The following is a 6,954-nucleotide window of genomic DNA, read 5'->3' on the forward strand; positions in this document are numbered from 1 at the left end:
ACAGTTAATATATCATGGATAAGTAAAGGGGGGAATTATGTTATTTCCCAAGAAAAATCCAAGCTTGTTTCCAAGACATTGAACTCCTTAATCGAATTAAATCTCAGAGGTAAATTAAGTACTATGTAATATAAAAGTGTTAAGCTTAAGGTCAGAATATTTTTGTGTTCCTGTATGTCAATTGTATGATTCAAGGGAACTTTTTTTACAAAGGTCTACAAAAATTAAAGGTCTACAACAATATTTGTAAGGTAAAGACATTGAACTTGCTCTATTTCTAACGAAATGTTAAATATATACGTTTGTTTGTGTTTTGTTTCGAAGATGATAATAAATGTCTAAGTTTGTATCGTTCCGACATAATAGTTTATATTTATTTTTCTTACGACGTTTCCGAAAGAGGGCATGTAGAGCGTGGTATTTTGACTAGACACCTTGGCTATCCTTAATCATAGCATTAACACAACAATCGTAAAAGAATACCAACAGCGAAGACAGTTTACACTTAATACAAAATTAACGATTATACCATAGATGAGTCATTTTGCACTCACACATATAGTATATTAAACAACTTATGTCAAAACACAGATTGTGTGAAATAACAGTATCCTTTCTGGAAGACTAAACTGTTCTTCGATTTTTGTCGACTTTTGAATTATATCTATGTAGGAAGATAAAAGAAGATGTGGGGAATCAAATCTTGTCAAATCAAATCCAATCAAATTTTTATACTAGTGTATAATCCAAAAATTGGATTTTTTCCAAGACAAACATGACAATATTTACAAACATACAATATCTAAATTTAAACCAGGTTCAACCCACGATTTTTATTCTTAAAATGCCCTGTACCAAGTCAGGAAAATGGCCATTGTTATATTATAGCGCGTTTCTGTGTGTGTTACATTTTAATGTTGTGTTTCTGTTGTGTCGTAGTTCTCTTATATGTGATACGTTTCCCTCAGTTTTAGTTTGTAACTCGGATTTTTTTTTCTCAATCGATTTATGAATTTTGAACAGCGGTATACTACTGTTGCCTTGCAACATGATTTATATTCTATAAGTATATTTTTTAGATAATTTGGAGGAAGTGATTTTCTGCAAAAAATTGAAAGTAAAATTACAATTTTCCTAATGTATTTGATATGAAATATAAAATAACAAATATATAAGAAAAACATAAAATAGTCACAACTTTGTAATACATCAATTCGTATTTCTTATCAGCTATGTTATTTCTTAATACATATAAATCATGAACTCCCTTAAACATAGTATTAGTTATGCCATACTCATTAAATGTGAACTTAAATTTTTGTTTGTCATCATCAGACATTTTGTTGAAAGATCATGAAGATGGAACTATACTCTCTACTTCCTCAAAATGTTTTACCTACACTTTTTAAAAATCTGACTTTTAAAGCAAAATATTATTCATCTTCTACCTCTTTTTTTCAGAGGGTCTACCCTGTTGGTATGAATGCAACATACGACAGATCTCCACCAAAGTCACAATTTGTAAACGTAAATCAATATCGGTCAAAGTATGACCTTCAACACAAAGCCTTGGCTCACACCGAACAGCTAGCTATAAAGGGCCCCAAAAATGACTGGTGTAATACAGGAAACACAATGGTCTAATCTATATAAAATAATGAGAATCAAGAAACACCAATGAATCGCATTGACAAATGACAACCACTGAATACCAGGTTCCTCCAGCGGGTCCAACCCTTTTATAGACGCCAAGTTGCCTTTACCCTACCTGAACATGCTGAAACAATGATGTTACATCACAACATACAAAGAAATACTAACCAATATCAGTTGAAATGGTTTACTCAGTCAAAAGACATATTAACGTATTTAACACGTGAACATACACGAACGAATAAGTTTAATCTATGACACAATGTTAATACAATATTAATTAAAAGAAGAGGGGTTATATGAAGTTATATACCTATACTGAGTTATTAGGTTATTCTTTCTCAGAATCAACTCGGACGATACCATTTTCAAAGAAATATGCTCAAAGACATAAAATAATGACCTGTGTGAGGTCATTATTTTCCTTGCTAAACATGCAATGATAAGTTACTTCGAAATTATATTCGTCTAATAGTTTTTTGTTGCCGATTTGGGAATTTATTCTTTAAAGTTCAATCGATCATGGCTGAATAGAAATCGTCATTGCCCGCATTTAATTTTATAAACAAATATAACGTTAAGGTTTGTTTATTTATCGTTACAATACAGAAACATCATCATATATGCGAGATGAATTTTAATGTAGACTTTCATAAAATAAAGCCACATTTAACTTATTCGTGTGTAAGATTTTGAAAATCTTATTGAGTCACACTGAATAAGTTGATTGATTGTTGATTGGTTGCTTAACGTTCAGTGGCAAATATTTCATGAATGTTCAAGACGATACACACTGGATAGGAAATCATACGTTGACCTACATGTATTTATACTCGTCCTAGTGTCAATTCTCAACTTTTTGAAATTTATTTATACCTTTTGCTCTATCAAATGATCAACTAATAAGATATTCTTATATTCTATTGAATAACATTCACGTAACTCACAATAGGGTCGGGCGGGGACGGTATATAATTATTTCCTGATTACAACCTTTGACAAAATGATTAACGTACTCCGCTAAATAAAAATTATTTTATTGTAATGTATATATGGAGTACGGAAATTATTTAACAAAAAGTATAATTTGGTTAACAAAAATCAACAGAATCTAAATGTGTTTGCCTTTATAGATTATCCTTTGGCTTGAGAGAAAACTGATAAAAAAACAGATCAAAATATATAGTTTGTTTTAATAAATTTTACAATATGTGATTGCCAAATTACAATCAAGAATATCTGTGTAGTTTACAATGTCATTATTTGTTTCGCCTACTTAATAATATATATGCAAATCAAACCTATGTTATTTCATCAGTGTACACAGCTACTTTTGCATAGGTACTATTTCTGTACTAAAAATATGCAGTACTGGAAATTTACTTTTAATATTTAGTACCATTTCTTTTCTTTAAAATTATTGTAATATTTAGGTACTTGTATTTTACAGTACTTGATTTGGCCTAAATATTTTGGTACAGAAATAATACAATATTTTATGTTTGAAAATCATAATTTTAAGAGATTTGAAATAGAAAAACTTTCAAAATGCTGAAAATGTAACGGTAGTAACCAAAAATCTGTAGTACCTAAATTTCAAGTACAAATTAAGTTCTGTAAAATACAGGTACCTAAATATTACAATAATTTTAAAGTAACAAAATAGTACTGAATATTAAAAGTAAATTTCCAGTACTACAGATTTTTAGTACAGAAATAATACCTATGCAAAAGTAGCGGTGTATGGGTTAGATGCCGTTGATTTGTTTATTCTGTCACACGCTTTTGGATGCAGCTGCCGCAATTTTGTTTATTTCATTGAATGTTAATATCTACGTCATTCGCACTTTTGGTGTATTTTAATACGTGGTATGAAAGATTTTATATTTAGATATCAATCAGGGGCCGTGTCAACGAAGCTGTTCAAGGACTAGGACTAAATTATAATCCTGATACCTTTGATAACTATTTACACCACTGGGTGGATGCCACTGCTGGTGGACGTTTCGTTCCCGAGGGTATCACCAGCCAAGTAGTCGCATTTCGGTGTTGACATGAATATCAATAATGTGGTCATTTTTATAAATTTCCTGTTTACAAAACTTTGAATTTTACGAAAAACTAAGGATTTTCTTATCCCAGGCATAGATAACCTTAACCGTATTTGGCACCACTTTTTGAAATTTTGGATCCTCAATGCTCTTCAACTTTGTTCTTGTTTGGCTTTATAAATATTTCGATATGAGCGTGACTGATGAGTCTGATGTAGACGAAACGCGCGTCTGGCGTACTAAATTATAATCCTGGTACCTTTGATAACTATTAGGATGGTCCTAGGACACGTCTTCGTCCTAAGTCAGGTTAACGAAAGTCTCCTAAAATAAGATATGTCTTAAATTTGGTCCTAAAGTTAGAATATACAAATAGGTGTCTTAGGATAGTCCTAAAGGTTACAATGTCCTAAAACGAAATAAAAACAATAAATACAGCACAAACTTAATACTAAAAATACTAATACAATAGTAAACTATCATACTGTTATTAGAATTGAATTAATAATCGAATTATTTTCAATATTTGTTATAGATTCAATTGTATTACATTAAATTATTTCGTGCTGTTTATTTTAAAGCCAACAAAAACTATCATTATAAGCAACATTTTTGCGACTAACCAAAACGGTGCAATACTAATTTAGACATGGGAAAAAGTTGATTTTTTTAACTAATCCTAATTCCATACATGTAATGAAATCGAGTGAAACTAGTTTATGTACTAAAATTGCAGCACGAATATCGCATTTAACAAAGTTTTGTGACTATGTACTTTCGTTTTCGTATAAAATTCATTTATATCTTTTATCATATTTAATAATTTATTAACTATGACGTTAAAACTTTATCTTTTATTTTGCGTCAAATGTTTCCGTTTAAGAGTGGATACTAAAATACCATTAAATCTATGACATACAAATATCTACTTTTTTTCTCTTAAAAAAGTGTGTTAGGATGGTCCTAGGACCATCGTAGTTAGTACTGTCCTAAGACAGCTTTGTTTTACATCATAAGACATGTCTCAGACACGTCCTAAGACCATCCTAAATAATGTCCTAAGACATGTCTTAGGAAATATTCTAGGATACTTTCATTGACACGGCCCCAGGTTTATAAATACCTCCCTGTATGACTAAATGACAAACAAAACAATACTAAACACAATATCGAAAAACGAAAAATTGAGCAACACGGACCCCATTAAAACCCGAATGATCTCAGGTTATGAAAAAGGGTGAACAGATCTGATCAACATGGGGATCTTTGGTATTTTGCCGATGTGTTGACAATTGTTAAAATTAATTAACTTACCAAGTATATCTTGATCAGTTTTTCAATCATTTCCTAAACATATTCACTGCAATAAACTCATTTATGTTCAGACACATTGCTTTTGAACAAAATGAGCAACACGAAGAGTGCCACACGCGGAGCAGGATCTGCTTCCCCTTCCGGAGCACCTAAAATCACCCGTAGTTGTGGTGGGGTTCGTGTTGTATTTGTGACATTTTTTCACGCATCATTGTTAATAGAATGGGAATTGATGCGACTGTCGTACAAGTGAGAGGTTTAGCGCTATAAAATCAGTTTCAAACCACCATTGTCTACATTTTAAAATGCCTGTACCAAGTCAGGAATATGACAGTTGTTGTCCATCGTTTGATGTATTTTATCCTTTGATTTTGTTGTTTGATTAGGGACTTTCCGTTTTGCATTTTCCTCGGAGTTCAGTATTTTTGTGCTTTTACTTTTTGCCGATGTTTATAAGTCCATTACATGTATATATACCGGCGTAAATCAACTTATATCTAACTCATTAGATTTTACAAAAGACCACACGATTTCGGAACAGATATATACCTCTCCAGAAACAATATTTTAAAACTTATTTCAACTCGTATCTACATTTACACGTAACCTTTTTTTTTTAAAACCAGTCTATGTTGAAATACATATAGCTATTCTAGAGTTTAATTTCTTTAGTCAGTTATCTATCTAGAGTCATTTTGGTTCCACTGTTAGTCAAATGGTTTATAAAAGTATAGACAGATGCCTTCTTATACGGCAATACAATTAAAAAGATCATTCATCAAATAGAAAAAGATGAAGCAGTTGTCCAATGTTCAAATCTCACAAATCCACGAAAAAGATGAGGCCCCTCATGGGGGGGGGGGGGGGGGGGGGGGGGGGTCCTAGTAATTACATAATCACAATTTTTTTGCCAATATAATCACATAATCATTAAATATTTGCTTATCTTTAGTAATCAAATAATCATAAACTAAAAATACAGTCCTAGGTAATCAAATAATCATGAAATATTTGGCTTAATAATCAAATAATCATTAAAAAAACGGCCAAGTAATCACATAATCAAAAACCCCATGAGGGCCCTCAAAGATGATTATGTTAAGAATGGCGAGATTTGTATGACTTCCAAAAGTTACAAGAGATAGAACGTCGACAGAGAAAGTGTCATCTATTATGCATCCAACATCAGCGATGCAGCTCGCTTGTTGATTTTGTCAGTTTTATTGCCTTCCCCTTTTTACAGTTGCCTTAAGATCAGAATGTTTGCTATTCTTTTTCATACTCAAAATGTCTTACTACGGATTAGGACACAGTTGATAAAAATATTGAATAGACGACATTTCGGGTTTTTTTTAAAAATTAGTGCCTGTTGGAGCACATATTATATACCCTTTATTCCGTAAATAACTTATTTTACAATATTCGTAATAATATGTGTGGATCAACATATTCGTGATTGTGACCGTAAAAAATCATGAATTGTCAATTTCAATCGTTTTCCCTCACTATATTATAGTCTTCCTATGTGTCAATATCACGGCAAAGATCAAGATGAGAAGTAGATCTTCTAGTTTCTTCAGATATGTCCCTTACATCTTAATTTTGGAACAGTTCAGAAATATAGTTCAATTTCACTGATAATGGATGTGCTTTTCCAATTCAGATTATTTCCGTTTTAAGGAACGACACATAAGTAATAGAATTCTTTTTTTTTTAATTGAGTCATTTGTTCAACGTGTTCCAATGCATCATTTAAATAAAAGATTATTAAATTCTAATATATTATAATCGCATTCAATTGATAACAAATTTATTCAAAATAACAATAACAAACACAATATCGATAGAGAGATACAGAGTCTTCTGTGCGACAATAAAAATAGAATCAAAGTTTTGTAGCACACTTTTCTTTTTCTGTTAAGATTATTTGTCATAA

The sequence above is a fragment of the Mytilus edulis genome, chromosome 9 (genome assembly GCF_963676685.1).
Source record: "Mytilus edulis chromosome 9, xbMytEdul2.2, whole genome shotgun sequence".
Lineage (NCBI taxonomy): Eukaryota > Metazoa > Mollusca > Bivalvia > Mytilida > Mytilidae > Mytilus > Mytilus edulis.